Raw genomic sequence first — 12138 nt, forward strand, 5'->3', positions numbered from 1 at the left:
TCGCCTTGAATGTAAGACGAGGCTTCAGAGTGCTAACTCAGCGCAGGCGTGCAACACTCTTTGCCGTTCAGAAACGGGCAACTTTGAGCTGAGAGTTCTTGGGGGGGGGGGGGGGAGGCTATTCATTCGGCGGAATAAAAACTTTCCGATGACGTTCTGCATAGATAAGATTGTTGCAACAAGGTTTTCTGCCTTTATGATGGGAGTTAGGACTCTGGTGGTGCAGCAACAGGACTTGAACTTGCAAGCATCCAGAGTTAGGAGTTTCACCAGAAGCATTTCTGCCTTTACTGTGTAGGTTGCACCTTTGCTTCATAAAGATGGAGGGAAGACTGGCCCGTACGGGGATCGAACCCGCGACCTTGGCGTTATTAGCACCACGCTCTAACCAACTGAGCTAACCGGCCACGACACGCACATCGCACGCTTTTTTTTTCCGACATGGTTTTCCGCCTTCGGCATGGGGTGGGTTAGACCACTGCTGCATAGAGACAAAAGGTCAACTGGCCCGTACGGGGATCGAACCCGCGACCTTGGCGTTATTAGCACCACGCTCTAACCAACTGAGCTAACCGGCCACGGTACGCACATCGCACGTTTTTTTTTTTCCGACATGGTTTTCCGCCTTCGGCATGGTGGGTTAGACCACTGCTGCATAGAGACAAAATGCAGACTGGCCCGTACGGGGATCGAACCCGCGACCTTGGCGTTATTAGCACCACGCTCTAACCAACTGAGCTAACCGGCCACGGTTCACCCCCGTGCGCCTCGCTTTGTTTCCGTCTCGGCCTTTCACTCTATGGCGCATAAAGCAGCAAAGAGAATTTGGATCCGTGTGCAGAGAAGCCATTGGATTTGGCTACGGCACCTTTTTTTAAAGGTGTGATGTGGGATTTGACAGGTTGAAGAGGGCACTGTGGATGGTCTGCTGGAAAAGCAGAGAGTAAAACTCTTCCCGTTTGGACTGCAACATATCAAAGGGATGCGTAAAGGCTGAAAGAGGGTAGGATTTCTCTCCACCAGGGCCTAAAAGCCTCCGCTGTGAACAGGATTTGAACCTGTGCGGGGAGACCCCATTGGATTTCGAGTCCAACGCCTTAACCACTCGGCCATCACAGCTGCCACGCCTCCACTAGGACACGCCTTCCCACTTGGCGAATGTCTTTTGCAAATGACAGTCTAGCAGGTGCCGTTTGGAAATGACAGTTTAGGGCATGGGCCCGAACGGGGGGGAATTAAGCTACTAGAGTCTGGTTCTTCACGGCAAGGGGCAGGAATGGGGAATGTCTCTCCTTACAGCTGGTTGACTTCAATTATTGATCTCTACGAGATGAAGCAGAGGTAGGTGTCCCTTCCCATGGAACACATAGAAAAGAAAAGAAAGGCACTGCGCTGTGAACAGGATTTGAACCTGTGCGGGGAGACCCCATTGGATTTCAAGTCCAACGCCTTAACCACTCGGCCATCACAGCTGACCGCTGTGCTTCCCAGCTCCCTCATCGGTGGTCATCTGTCAACTACAGCTCAGGGGCTTTCGCCTTGAATGTAAGACGAGGCTTCAGAGTGCTAACTCAGCGCAGGCGTGCAACACTCTTTGCCGTTCAGAAACGGGCAACTTTGAGCTGAGAGTTCTTGGGGGGGGGGGGGAGGCTATTCATTCGGCGGAATAAAAACTTTCCGATGACGTTCTGCATAGATAAGATTGTTGCAACAAGGTTTTCTGCCTTTATGATGGGAGTTAGGACTCTGGTGGTGCAGCAACAGGACTTGAACTTGCAAGCATCCAGAGTTAGGAGTTTCACCAGAAGCATTTCTGCCTTTACTGTGTAGGTTGCACCTTTGCTTCATAAAGATGGAGGGAAGACTGGCCCGTACGGGGATCGAACCCGCGACCTTGGCGTTATTAGCACCACGCTCTAACCAACTGAGCTAACCGGCCATGACACGCACATCGCACGCTTTTTTTTTCCGACATGGTTTTCCGCCTTCGGCATGGGGTGGGTTAGACCACTGCTGCATAGAGACAAAAGGTCAACTGGCCCGTACGGGGATCGAACCCGCGACCTTGGCGTTATTAGCACCACGCTCTAACCAACTGAGCTAACCGGCCACGGTACGCACATCGCACGTTTTTTTTTTTCCGACATGGTTTTCCGCCTTCGGCATGGTGGGTTAGACCACTGCTGCATAGAGACAAAATGCAGACTGGCCCGTACGGGGATCGAACCCGCGACCTTGGCGTTATTAGCACCACGCTCTAACCAACTGAGCTAACCGGCCACGGTTCACCCCCGTGCGCCTCGCTTTGTTTCCGTCTCGGCCTTTCACTCTATGGCGCATAAAGCAGCAAAGAGAATTTGGATCCGTGTGCAGAGAAGCCATTGGATTTGGCTACGGCACCTTTTTTTAAAGGTGTGATGTGGGATTTGACAGGTTGAAGAGGGCACTGTGGATGGTCTGCTGGAAAAGCAGAGAGTAAAACTCTTCCCGTTTGGACTGCAACATATCAAAGGGATGCGTAAAGGCTGAAAGAGGGTAGGATTTCTCTCCACCAGGGCCTAAAAGCCTCCGCTGTGAACAGGATTTGAACCTGTGCGGGGAGACCCCATTGGATTTCGAGTCCAACGCCTTAACCACTCGGCCATCACAGCTGCCACGCCTCCACTAGGACACGCCTTCCCACTTGGCGAATGTCTTTTGCAAATGACAGTCTAGCAGGTGCCGTTTGGAAATGACAGTTTAGGGCATGGGCCCGAACGGGGGGGAATTAAGCTACTAGAGTCTGGTTCTTCACGGCAAGGGGCAGGAATGGGGAATGTCTCTCCTTACAGCTGGTTGACTTCAATTATTGATCTCTACGAGATGAAGCAGAGGTAGGTGTCCCTTCCCATGGAACACATAGAAAAGAAAAGAAAGGCACTGCGCTGTGAACAGGATTTGAACCTGTGCGGGGAGACCCCATTGGATTTCAAGTCCAACGCCTTAACCACTCGGCCATCACAGCTGACCGCTGTGCTTCCCAGCTCCCTCATCGGTGGTCATCTGTCAACTACAGCTCAGGGGCTTTCGCCTTGAATGTAAGACGAGGCTTCAGAGTGCTAACTCAGCGCAGGCGTGCAACACTCTTTGCCGTTCAGAAACGGGCAACTTTGAGCTGAGAGTTCTTGGGGGGGGGGGGGGGAGGCTATTCATTCGGCGGAATAAAAACTTTCCGATGACGTTCTGCATAGATAAGATTGTTGCAACAAGGTTTTCTGCCTTTATGATGGGAGTTAGGACTCTGGTGGTGCAGCAACAGGACTTGAACTTGCAAGCATCCAGAGTTAGGAGTTTCACCAGAAGCATTTCTGCCTTTACTGTGTAGGTTGCACCTTTGCTTCATAAAGATGGAGGGAAGACTGGCCCGTACGGGGATCGAACCCGCGACCTTGGCGTTATTAGCACCACGCTCTAACCAACTGAGCTAACCGGCCATGACACGCACATCGCACGCTTTTTTTTTCCGACATGGTTTTCCGCCTTCGGCATGGGGTGGGTTAGACCACTGCTGCATAGAGACAAAAGGTCAACTGGCCCGTACGGGGATCGAACCCGCGACCTTGGCGTTATTAGCACCACGCTCTAACCAACTGAGCTAACCGGCCACGGTACGCACATCGCACGTTTTTTTTTTTCCGACATGGTTTTCCGCCTTCGGCATGGTGGGTTAGACCACTGCTGCATAGAGACAAAATGCAGACTGGCCCGTACGGGGATCGAACCCGCGACCTTGGCGTTATTAGCACCACGCTCTAACCAACTGAGCTAACCGGCCACGGTTCACCCCCGTGCGCCTCGCTTTGTTTCCGTCTCGGCCTTTCACTCTATGGCGCATAAAGCAGCAAAGAGAATTTGGATCCGTGTGCAGAGAAGCCATTGGATTTGGCTACGGCACCTTTTTTTAAAGGTGTGATGTGGGATTTGACAGGTTGAAGAGGGCACTGTGGATGGTCTGCTGGAAAAGCAGAGAGTAAAACTCTTCCCGTTTGGACTGCAACATATCAAAGGGATGCGTAAAGGCTGAAAGAGGGTAGGATTTCTCTCCACCAGGGCCTAAAAGCCTCCGCTGTGAACAGGATTTGAACCTGTGCGGGGAGACCCCATTGGATTTCGAGTCCAACGCCTTAACCACTCGGCCATCACAGCTGCCACGCCTCCACTAGGACACGCCTTCCCACTTGGCGAATGTCTTTTGCAAATGACAGTCTAGCAGGTGCCGTTTGGAAATGACAGTTTAGGGCATGGGCCCGAACGGGGGGGAATTAAGCTACTAGAGTCTGGTTCTTCACGGCAAGGGGCAGGAATGGGGAATGTCTCTCCTTACAGCTGGTTGACTTCAATTATTGATCTCTACGAGATGAAGCAGAGGTAGGTGTCCCTTCCCATGGAACACATAGAAAAGAAAAGAAAGGCACTGCGCTGTGAACAGGATTTGAACCTGTGCGGGGAGACCCCATTGGATTTCAAGTCCAACGCCTTAACCACTCGGCCATCACAGCTGACCGCTGTGCTTCCCAGCTCCCTCATCGGTGGTCATCTGTCAACTACAGCTCAGGGGCTTTCGCCTTGAATGTAAGACGAGGCTTCAGAGTGCTAACTCAGCGCAGGCGTGCAACACTCTTTGCCGTTCAGAAACGGGCAACTTTGAGCTGAGAGTTCTTGGGGGGGGGGGGGGGAGGCTATTCATTCGGCGGAATAAAAACTTTCCGATGACGTTCTGCATAGATAAGATTGTTGCAACAAGGTTTTCTGCCTTTATGATGGGAGTTAGGACTCTGGTGGTGCAGCAACAGGACTTGAACTTGCAAGCATCCAGAGTTAGGAGTTTCACCAGAAGCATTTCTGCCTTTACTGTGTAGGTTGCACCTTTGCTTCATAAAGATGGAGGGAAGACTGGCCCGTACGGGGATCGAACCCGCGACCTTGGCGTTATTAGCACCACGCTCTAACCAACTGAGCTAACCGGCCACGACACGCACATCGCACGCTTTTTTTTTCCGACATGGTTTTCCGCCTTCGGCATGGGGTGGGTTAGACCACTGCTGCATAGAGACAAAAGGTCAACTGGCCCGTACGGGGATCGAACCCGCGACCTTGGCGTTATTAGCACCACGCTCTAACCAACTGAGCTAACCGGCCACGGTACGCACATCGCACGTTTTTTTTTTTCCGACATGGTTTTCCGCCTTCGGCATGGTGGGTTAGACCACTGCTGCATAGAGACAAAATGCAGACTGGCCCGTACGGGGATCGAACCCGCGACCTTGGCGTTATTAGCACCACGCTCTAACCAACTGAGCTAACCGGCCACGGTTCACCCCCGTGCGCCTCGCTTTGTTTCCGTCTCGGCCTTTCACTCTATGGCGCATAAAGCAGCAAAGAGAATTTGGATCCGTGTGCAGAGAAGCCATTGGATTTGGCTACGGCACCTTTTTTTAAAGGTGTGATGTGGGATTTGACAGGTTGAAGAGGGCACTGTGGATGGTCTGCTGGAAAAGCAGAGAGTAAAACTCTTCCCGTTTGGACTGCAACATATCAAAGGGATGCGTAAAGGCTGAAAGAGGGTAGGATTTCTCTCCACCAGGGCCTAAAAGCCTCCGCTGTGAACAGGATTTGAACCTGTGCGGGGAGACCCCATTGGATTTCGAGTCCAACGCCTTAACCACTCGGCCATCACAGCTGCCACGCCTCCACTAGGACACGCCTTCCCACTTGGCGAATGTCTTTTGCAAATGACAGTCTAGCAGGTGCCGTTTGGAAATGACAGTTTAGGGCATGGGCCCGAACGGGGGGGAATTAAGCTACTAGAGTCTGGTTCTTCACGGCAAGGGGCAGGAATGGGGAATGTCTCTCCTTACAGCTGGTTGACTTCAATTATTGATCTCTACGAGATGAAGCAGAGGTAGGTGTCCCTTCCCATGGAACACATAGAAAAGAAAAGAAAGGCACTGCGCTGTGAACAGGATTTGAACCTGTGCGGGGAGACCCCATTGGATTTCAAGTCCAACGCCTTAACCACTCGGCCATCACAGCTGACCGCTGTGCTTCCCAGCTCCCTCATCGGTGGTCATCTGTCAACTACAGCTCAGGGGCTTTCGCCTTGAATGTAAGACGAGGCTTCAGAGTGCTAACTCAGCGCAGGCGTGCAACACTCTTTGCCGTTCAGAAACGGGCAACTTTGAGCTGAGAGTTCTTGGGGGGGGGGGGGGGAGGCTATTCATTCGGCGGAATAAAAACTTTCCGATGACGTTCTGCATAGATAAGATTGTTGCAACAAGGTTTTCTGCCTTTATGATGGGAGTTAGGACTCTGGTGGTGCAGCAACAGGACTTGAACTTGCAAGCATCCAGAGTTAGGAGTTTCACCAGAAGCATTTCTGCCTTTACTGTGTAGGTTGCACCTTTGCTTCATAAAGATGGAGGGAAGACTGGCCCGTACGGGGATCGAACCCGCGACCTTGGCGTTATTAGCACCACGCTCTAACCAACTGAGCTAACCGGCCATGACACGCACATCGCACGCTTTTTTTTTCCGACATGGTTTTCCGCCTTCGGCATGGGGTGGGTTAGACCACTGCTGCATAGAGACAAAAGGTCAACTGGCCCGTACGGGGATCGAACCCGCGACCTTGGCGTTATTAGCACCACGCTCTAACCAACTGAGCTAACCGGCCACGGTACGCACATCGCACGTTTTTTTTTTTCCGACATGGTTTTCCGCCTTCGGCATGGTGGGTTAGACCACTGCTGCATAGAGACAAAATGCAGACTGGCCCGTACGGGGATCGAACCCGCGACCTTGGCGTTATTAGCACCACGCTCTAACCAACTGAGCTAACCGGCCACGGTTCACCCCCGTGCGCCTCGCTTTGTTTCCGTCTCGGCCTTTCACTCTATGGCGCATAAAGCAGCAAAGAGAATTTGGATCCGTGTGCAGAGAAGCCATTGGATTTGGCTACGGCACCTTTTTTTAAAGGTGTGATGTGGGATTTGACAGGTTGAAGAGGGCACTGTGGATGGTCTGCTGGAAAAGCAGAGAGTAAAACTCTTCCCGTTTGGACTGCAACATATCAAAGGGATGCGTAAAGGCTGAAAGAGGGTAGGATTTCTCTCCACCAGGGCCTAAAAGCCTCCGCTGTGAACAGGATTTGAACCTGTGCGGGGAGACCCCATTGGATTTCGAGTCCAACGCCTTAACCACTCGGCCATCACAGCTGCCACGCCTCCACTAGGACACGCCTTCCCACTTGGCGAATGTCTTTTGCAAATGACAGTCTAGCAGGTGCCGTTTGGAAATGACAGTTTAGGGCATGGGCCCGAACGGGGGGGAATTAAGCTACTAGAGTCTGGTTCTTCACGGCAAGGGGCAGGAATGGGGAATGTCTCTCCTTACAGCTGGTTGACTTCAATTATTGATCTCTACGAGATGAAGCAGAGGTAGGTGTCCCTTCCCATGGAACACATAGAAAAGAAAAGAAAGGCACTGCGCTGTGAACAGGATTTGAACCTGTGCGGGGAGACCCCATTGGATTTCAAGTCCAACGCCTTAACCACTCGGCCATCACAGCTGACCGCTGTGCTTCCCAGCTCCCTCATCGGTGGTCATCTGTCAACTACAGCTCAGGGGCTTTCGCCTTGAATGTAAGACGAGGCTTCAGAGTGCTAACTCAGCGCAGGCGTGCAACACTCTTTGCCGTTCAGAAACGGGCAACTTTGAGCTGAGAGTTCTTGGGGGGGGGGGGGGGAGGCTATTCATTCGGCGGAATAAAAACTTTCCGATGACGTTCTGCATAGATAAGATTGTTGCAACAAGGTTTTCTGCCTTTATGATGGGAGTTAGGACTCTGGTGGGCAGCAACAGGGACCTGAATTGCAAGCATCACCAGAGTTAGGAGTTTCACCAGAAGCATTTCTGCCTTTACTGTGTAGGTGCACCTTTGCTTCATAAAGATGGAGGGAAGACTGGCCCGTACGGGGATCGAACCCGCGACCTTGGCGTTATTAGCACCACGCTCTAACCAACTGAGCTAACCGGCCATGACACGCACATCGCACGCTTTTTTTTTCCGACATGGTTTTCCGCCTTCGGCATGGGGTGGGTTAGACCACTGCTGCATAGAGACAAAAGGTCAACTGGCCCGTACGGGGATCGAACCCGCGACCTTGGCGTTATTAGCACCACGCTCTAACCAACTGAGCTAACCGGCCACGGTACGCACATCGCACGTTTTTTTTTTTCCGACATGGTTTTCCGCCTTCGGCATGGTGGGTTAGACCACTGCTGCATAGAGACAAAATGCAGACTGGCCCGTACGGGGATCGAACCCGCGACCTTGGCGTTATTAGCACCACGCTCTAACCAACTGAGCTAACCGGCCACGGTTCACCCCCGTGCGCCTCGCTTTGTTTCCGTCTCGGCCTTTCACTCTATGGCGCATAAAGCAGCAAAGAGAATTTGGATCCGTGTGCCGAGAAGCCATTGGATTTGGCTACGGCACCTTTTTTTTTCAAAGGTGTCGATGTGGGCTTTTGACAGGTTGACGAGGGCACTGTGGATGGTCTGCTGGAAAAGCAGAGAGTAAAACTCTTCCCGTTTGGACTGCAACATATCAAAGGGATGCGTAAAGGCTGAAAGAGGGTTAGGATTTCTCTCCACCAGGGCCCTAAAAGCCTCCGCTGGTGAACAGGATTTGAACCTGTGCGGGGAGACCCCATTGGAATTTTCGAGTCCAACGCCTTAACCCACTCGGCATCACAGCTGCCACGCCCTCCACTAGGACACGCCCTTCCCCACTTGGCGAATGTCCTTTGCAAATGACAGTCTAGCAGGTGCCGTTTGGAAATGACAGTTTAGGGCATGGGCCTCGAGACGGGGGGGAATTAAGCTACTAGAGTCTGGTTCTTCACGGGCAAGGGGCAGGAATGGGGAATGTCTCTCCTTACAGCTGGTGACTTCAATTATGATCTCTACGAGATGAAGCAGAGGTAGGTGTCCCTTCCATGGAAACACATAGAAAAGAAAAGAAAGGCACTGCGCTATGAACAGGATTTGAACCTGTGCGGGGAGGACCCCCATTGGATTTCAAGTCCAACGCCTTAACCACTCGGCCATTCACAAGCTGGACCGCCGTGTGCTCTCTTCCAGCTCCCTCATCGGTGGTCATCTGTCAACTACAGCTCAGGGGCTTTCGCCTTGAATGTAAGACGAGGGCTTCAGAGTGCTAACTCAGCGCAGGCGTGCAACCACTCTTTGCCGTCAGAAACGGGCAACTCTTGAGCTGAGAGTTCTGGGGGGGGGGGGGGGGAGGCTATCATTCGGCGGAATAAAACTTTCCTATGACGTTTGCATAGATAAGATTGTTGCAACAAGGTTTTTTCTGCCTTTATGATGGGAGTTAGGACTTCGTGGTGGTGCAGCAACAGGACTTGAACTTGCAAGCATCCAGAGTTAGGAGTTTCACCAGAAGCATTTCTGCCCTTTACTGTTGTAGGTGCACCTTTGCTTCATAAAGATGGAGGGGAATGACTGGCCCGTACGGGGATCGAACCCGCGACCTTGGCGTTATTAGCACCACGGCTCTAACCAACTGAGCTAACCGGCCATGACACGCACATCGCACGCTTTTTTTTTTTTTTCTCCGACCATGGTTTTCCGCCTTCGGCATGGGGTGGGTTAGACCACTGCTGCACTAGAGACAAAGGTCAACTGGCCCGTACGGGGATCGAACCCGCGACCTTGGCGTTATTAGCACCACGCTCTAACCAACTGAGCTAACCGGCCATCGGTACGCACATCGCACGTTTTTTTTTTTCCGACATGGTTTTCCGCCTTCGGCATGGTGGGCTATAGACCACTGCTGCATAGAGACAAAATGCAGACTGGCCCGTACGGGGCTCGAACCCGCGACCTTGGCGTTATTAGCACCACGCTCTAACCAACTGAGCTAACCGGCCACGGTTCACCCCCGTGCGCCTCGCTTTGTTTCCGTCTCGGCCTTTCACTCTATGGCGCATAAAGCAGCAAAGAGAATTTGGATCCGTGTGCAGAGAAGCCATTGGATTTGGCTACGGCACCTTTTTTTAAAGGTGTGATGTGGGATTTGACAGGTTGAAGAGGGCACTGTGGATGGTCTGCTGGAAAAGCAGAGAGTAAAACTCTTCCCGTTTGGACTGCAACATATCAAAGGGATGCGTAAAGGCTGAAAGAGGGTAGGATTTCTCTCCACCAGGGCCTAAAAGCCTCCGCTGTGAACAGGATTTGAACCTGTGCGGGGAGACCCCATTGGATTTCGAGTCCAACGCCTTAACCACTCGGCCATCACAGCTGCCACGCCTCCACTAGGACACGCCTTCCCACTTGGCGAATGTCTTTTGCAAATGACAGTCTAGCAGGTGCCGTTTGGAAATGACAGTTTAGGGCATGGGCCCGAACGGGGGGGAATTAAGCTACTAGAGTCTGGTTCTTCACGGCAAGGGGCAGGAATGGGGAATGTCTCTCCTTACAGCTGGTTGACTTCAATTATTGATCTCTACGAGATGAAGCAGAGGTAGGTGGTCCCCTCCCATGGAACACATAGAAAAGAAAAGAAAGGCACTGCGCTGTGAACAGGATTTGAACCTTGTGCGCGGGAGACCCCATTGGATTTCAAGTCCAACGCACTTAACCACTCGGCCATCACAGCTGACCGCTGTGCTTCCCAGCTCCCTCATCGGTGGTCATCTGTCAACTACAGCTCAGGGGCTTCGCCTTGAATGTAAGACGAGGCTTCAGAGTGCTAACTCAGCGCAGGCGTGCAACACTCTTTGCCGTTCAGAAACGGGCAACTTTGAGCTGAGAGTTCTTGGGGGGGGGGGGGGGGGAGGCTATTCATTCGGCGGAATAAAAACTTTCCGATGACGTTCTGCATAGATAAAGATTGTTGCAACAAGGTTTTCTGCCTTTATGATGGGAGTTAGGACTCTGGTGGTGCAGCAACAGGACTTGAACTTGCAAGCATCCAGAGTTAGAAGTTTCACCAGAAGCATTTCTGCCTTTACTGTGTAGATTGCACCTTTGCTTCATAAAGATGGAGTGAAGACTGGCCCGTACGGGGATCGAACCCGCGACCTTGGCGTTATTAGCACCACGCTCTAACCAACTGAGCTAACCGGCCACGACACGCACATCGCACGCTTTTTTTTTCCGACATGGTTTTCCGCCTTCGGCATGGGGTGGGTTAGACCACTGCTGCATAGAGACAAAAGGTCAACTGGCCCGTACGGGGATCGAACCCGCGACCTTGGCGTTATTAGCACCACGCTCTAACCAACTGAGCTAACCGGCCACGGTACACACGTCGCACGTTTTTTTTTTTCCGACATGGTTTTCCGCCTTCGGCATGGTGGGTTAGACCACTGCTGCATAGAGACAAAATGCAGACTGGCCCGTACGGGGATCGAACCCGCGACCTTGGCGTTATTAGCACCACGCTCTAACCAACTGAGCTAACCGGCCACGGTTCAACACCCCCGTGCGCCTCGCTTTGTTTCCGTCTCGGCCTTTCACCTCTATGGCGCCTAAAGCAGCAAAGAGAATTTGGATCCGTGTGCAGAGAAGCCATTGGAATGTTTGGCTACGGCACCTTTTTTTTAAAGGTGTGATGTGGGATTTGACAGGTTGAAGAAGGGGCACTGTGGATGGTCTGCTGGAAAAGCAGAGAGTAAACACTCTTCCCGTTTTGGACTGCAACATATCAAAGGTGATGCGTAAAGGCTGCAAAGAGGGTAGGATTTCTCTCCACCAGGGCCTAAAAGCCTCCGCTGTGAACAGGATTTGAACCTGTTGCGGGGAGACCCCCCATTGGATTTCGAGTCCAACGCCTATAACCACTTCGGCCATCACAGCTGCCACGCCCTCCACTAGGACACGCCTCCCCACTTGGCGAATGTCTTTTGCAAATGACAGTCTAGCAGGTGCCGTTTGGAATGACAGTTTAGGGCATGGGCCCGAACGGGGGGGAATTAAGCTACTAGAGTCTGGTTCTTCACGGCAAGGGGGCAGGAATGGGGAATGTCTCTCCTTACAGCTGGTTGACTTCAATTATTGATCTCTACGAGATGA

At 52.2% G+C, this 12138-nt stretch overlaps 37 non-coding genes across 37 annotated transcripts; all 37 read right to left on the minus strand.

Annotated features, from left to right (window-relative positions):
- Window positions 1-333: 333 nt before the first annotated feature.
- On the minus strand, window positions 334-407 carry TRNAI-AAU (transfer RNA isoleucine (anticodon AAU)). Its single transcript has one exon. It is a non-coding gene; the product is annotated as a tRNA-Ile (tRNA).
- A 97-nt stretch (window positions 408-504) lies between these two features.
- TRNAI-AAU (transfer RNA isoleucine (anticodon AAU)) lies at window positions 505-578 on the minus strand. Its single transcript has one exon. It is a non-coding gene; the product is annotated as a tRNA-Ile (tRNA).
- Window positions 579-674: 96 nt separating this feature from the next.
- TRNAI-AAU (transfer RNA isoleucine (anticodon AAU)) lies at window positions 675-748 on the minus strand. Its single transcript has one exon. It is a non-coding gene; the product is annotated as a tRNA-Ile (tRNA).
- Window positions 749-1037: 289 nt separating this feature from the next.
- TRNAS-CGA (transfer RNA serine (anticodon CGA)) lies at window positions 1038-1119 on the minus strand. Its single transcript has one exon. It is a non-coding gene; the product is annotated as a tRNA-Ser (tRNA).
- A 271-nt stretch (window positions 1120-1390) lies between these two features.
- TRNAS-UGA (transfer RNA serine (anticodon UGA)) lies at window positions 1391-1472 on the minus strand. Its single transcript has one exon. It is a non-coding gene; the product is annotated as a tRNA-Ser (tRNA).
- A 393-nt stretch (window positions 1473-1865) lies between these two features.
- TRNAI-AAU (transfer RNA isoleucine (anticodon AAU)) lies at window positions 1866-1939 on the minus strand. Its single transcript has one exon. It is a non-coding gene; the product is annotated as a tRNA-Ile (tRNA).
- Window positions 1940-2036: 97 nt separating this feature from the next.
- On the minus strand, window positions 2037-2110 carry TRNAI-AAU (transfer RNA isoleucine (anticodon AAU)). Its single transcript has one exon. It is a non-coding gene; the product is annotated as a tRNA-Ile (tRNA).
- Window positions 2111-2206: 96 nt separating this feature from the next.
- On the minus strand, window positions 2207-2280 carry TRNAI-AAU (transfer RNA isoleucine (anticodon AAU)). Its single transcript has one exon. It is a non-coding gene; the product is annotated as a tRNA-Ile (tRNA).
- A 289-nt stretch (window positions 2281-2569) lies between these two features.
- TRNAS-CGA (transfer RNA serine (anticodon CGA)) lies at window positions 2570-2651 on the minus strand. The gene has a single exon. It is a non-coding gene; the product is annotated as a tRNA-Ser (tRNA).
- Window positions 2652-2922: 271 nt separating this feature from the next.
- TRNAS-UGA (transfer RNA serine (anticodon UGA)) lies at window positions 2923-3004 on the minus strand. Its single transcript has one exon. It is a non-coding gene; the product is annotated as a tRNA-Ser (tRNA).
- Window positions 3005-3399: 395 nt separating this feature from the next.
- Window positions 3400-3473, minus strand: TRNAI-AAU (transfer RNA isoleucine (anticodon AAU)). Its single transcript has one exon. It is a non-coding gene; the product is annotated as a tRNA-Ile (tRNA).
- Window positions 3474-3570: 97 nt separating this feature from the next.
- On the minus strand, window positions 3571-3644 carry TRNAI-AAU (transfer RNA isoleucine (anticodon AAU)). The gene has a single exon. It is a non-coding gene; the product is annotated as a tRNA-Ile (tRNA).
- Window positions 3645-3740: 96 nt separating this feature from the next.
- Window positions 3741-3814, minus strand: TRNAI-AAU (transfer RNA isoleucine (anticodon AAU)). The gene has a single exon. It is a non-coding gene; the product is annotated as a tRNA-Ile (tRNA).
- Window positions 3815-4103: 289 nt separating this feature from the next.
- On the minus strand, window positions 4104-4185 carry TRNAS-CGA (transfer RNA serine (anticodon CGA)). Its single transcript has one exon. It is a non-coding gene; the product is annotated as a tRNA-Ser (tRNA).
- Window positions 4186-4456: 271 nt separating this feature from the next.
- TRNAS-UGA (transfer RNA serine (anticodon UGA)) lies at window positions 4457-4538 on the minus strand. Its single transcript has one exon. It is a non-coding gene; the product is annotated as a tRNA-Ser (tRNA).
- A 395-nt stretch (window positions 4539-4933) lies between these two features.
- TRNAI-AAU (transfer RNA isoleucine (anticodon AAU)) lies at window positions 4934-5007 on the minus strand. The gene has a single exon. It is a non-coding gene; the product is annotated as a tRNA-Ile (tRNA).
- A 97-nt stretch (window positions 5008-5104) lies between these two features.
- TRNAI-AAU (transfer RNA isoleucine (anticodon AAU)) lies at window positions 5105-5178 on the minus strand. Its single transcript has one exon. It is a non-coding gene; the product is annotated as a tRNA-Ile (tRNA).
- A 96-nt stretch (window positions 5179-5274) lies between these two features.
- TRNAI-AAU (transfer RNA isoleucine (anticodon AAU)) lies at window positions 5275-5348 on the minus strand. Its single transcript has one exon. It is a non-coding gene; the product is annotated as a tRNA-Ile (tRNA).
- Window positions 5349-5637: 289 nt separating this feature from the next.
- On the minus strand, window positions 5638-5719 carry TRNAS-CGA (transfer RNA serine (anticodon CGA)). Its single transcript has one exon. It is a non-coding gene; the product is annotated as a tRNA-Ser (tRNA).
- Window positions 5720-5990: 271 nt separating this feature from the next.
- On the minus strand, window positions 5991-6072 carry TRNAS-UGA (transfer RNA serine (anticodon UGA)). Its single transcript has one exon. It is a non-coding gene; the product is annotated as a tRNA-Ser (tRNA).
- Window positions 6073-6467: 395 nt separating this feature from the next.
- TRNAI-AAU (transfer RNA isoleucine (anticodon AAU)) lies at window positions 6468-6541 on the minus strand. Its single transcript has one exon. It is a non-coding gene; the product is annotated as a tRNA-Ile (tRNA).
- A 97-nt stretch (window positions 6542-6638) lies between these two features.
- On the minus strand, window positions 6639-6712 carry TRNAI-AAU (transfer RNA isoleucine (anticodon AAU)). Its single transcript has one exon. It is a non-coding gene; the product is annotated as a tRNA-Ile (tRNA).
- A 96-nt stretch (window positions 6713-6808) lies between these two features.
- TRNAI-AAU (transfer RNA isoleucine (anticodon AAU)) lies at window positions 6809-6882 on the minus strand. The gene has a single exon. It is a non-coding gene; the product is annotated as a tRNA-Ile (tRNA).
- A 289-nt stretch (window positions 6883-7171) lies between these two features.
- On the minus strand, window positions 7172-7253 carry TRNAS-CGA (transfer RNA serine (anticodon CGA)). The gene has a single exon. It is a non-coding gene; the product is annotated as a tRNA-Ser (tRNA).
- A 271-nt stretch (window positions 7254-7524) lies between these two features.
- Window positions 7525-7606, minus strand: TRNAS-UGA (transfer RNA serine (anticodon UGA)). The gene has a single exon. It is a non-coding gene; the product is annotated as a tRNA-Ser (tRNA).
- Window positions 7607-8001: 395 nt separating this feature from the next.
- TRNAI-AAU (transfer RNA isoleucine (anticodon AAU)) lies at window positions 8002-8075 on the minus strand. The gene has a single exon. It is a non-coding gene; the product is annotated as a tRNA-Ile (tRNA).
- Window positions 8076-8172: 97 nt separating this feature from the next.
- Window positions 8173-8246, minus strand: TRNAI-AAU (transfer RNA isoleucine (anticodon AAU)). Its single transcript has one exon. It is a non-coding gene; the product is annotated as a tRNA-Ile (tRNA).
- A 96-nt stretch (window positions 8247-8342) lies between these two features.
- On the minus strand, window positions 8343-8416 carry TRNAI-AAU (transfer RNA isoleucine (anticodon AAU)). Its single transcript has one exon. It is a non-coding gene; the product is annotated as a tRNA-Ile (tRNA).
- Window positions 8417-8712: 296 nt separating this feature from the next.
- Window positions 8713-8797, minus strand: TRNAS-CGA (transfer RNA serine (anticodon CGA)). Its single transcript has one exon. It is a non-coding gene; the product is annotated as a tRNA-Ser (tRNA).
- A 275-nt stretch (window positions 8798-9072) lies between these two features.
- On the minus strand, window positions 9073-9158 carry TRNAS-UGA (transfer RNA serine (anticodon UGA)). Its single transcript has one exon. It is a non-coding gene; the product is annotated as a tRNA-Ser (tRNA).
- A 587-nt stretch (window positions 9159-9745) lies between these two features.
- Window positions 9746-9819, minus strand: TRNAI-AAU (transfer RNA isoleucine (anticodon AAU)). Its single transcript has one exon. It is a non-coding gene; the product is annotated as a tRNA-Ile (tRNA).
- Window positions 9820-10281: 462 nt separating this feature from the next.
- On the minus strand, window positions 10282-10363 carry TRNAS-CGA (transfer RNA serine (anticodon CGA)). Its single transcript has one exon. It is a non-coding gene; the product is annotated as a tRNA-Ser (tRNA).
- A 272-nt stretch (window positions 10364-10635) lies between these two features.
- TRNAS-UGA (transfer RNA serine (anticodon UGA)) lies at window positions 10636-10720 on the minus strand. Its single transcript has one exon. It is a non-coding gene; the product is annotated as a tRNA-Ser (tRNA).
- A 397-nt stretch (window positions 10721-11117) lies between these two features.
- On the minus strand, window positions 11118-11191 carry TRNAI-AAU (transfer RNA isoleucine (anticodon AAU)). The gene has a single exon. It is a non-coding gene; the product is annotated as a tRNA-Ile (tRNA).
- A 97-nt stretch (window positions 11192-11288) lies between these two features.
- Window positions 11289-11362, minus strand: TRNAI-AAU (transfer RNA isoleucine (anticodon AAU)). The gene has a single exon. It is a non-coding gene; the product is annotated as a tRNA-Ile (tRNA).
- A 96-nt stretch (window positions 11363-11458) lies between these two features.
- TRNAI-AAU (transfer RNA isoleucine (anticodon AAU)) lies at window positions 11459-11532 on the minus strand. Its single transcript has one exon. It is a non-coding gene; the product is annotated as a tRNA-Ile (tRNA).
- A 303-nt stretch (window positions 11533-11835) lies between these two features.
- On the minus strand, window positions 11836-11922 carry TRNAS-CGA (transfer RNA serine (anticodon CGA)). The gene has a single exon. It is a non-coding gene; the product is annotated as a tRNA-Ser (tRNA).
- Between the last annotated feature and the right edge of the window lie 216 nt (window positions 11923-12138).

The sequence above is a fragment of the Dendropsophus ebraccatus genome, unplaced genomic scaffold (assembly GCF_027789765.1).
Source record: "Dendropsophus ebraccatus isolate aDenEbr1 unplaced genomic scaffold, aDenEbr1.pat pat_scaffold_752_ctg1, whole genome shotgun sequence".
NCBI classification, from domain to species: domain Eukaryota; kingdom Metazoa; phylum Chordata; class Amphibia; order Anura; family Hylidae; genus Dendropsophus; species Dendropsophus ebraccatus.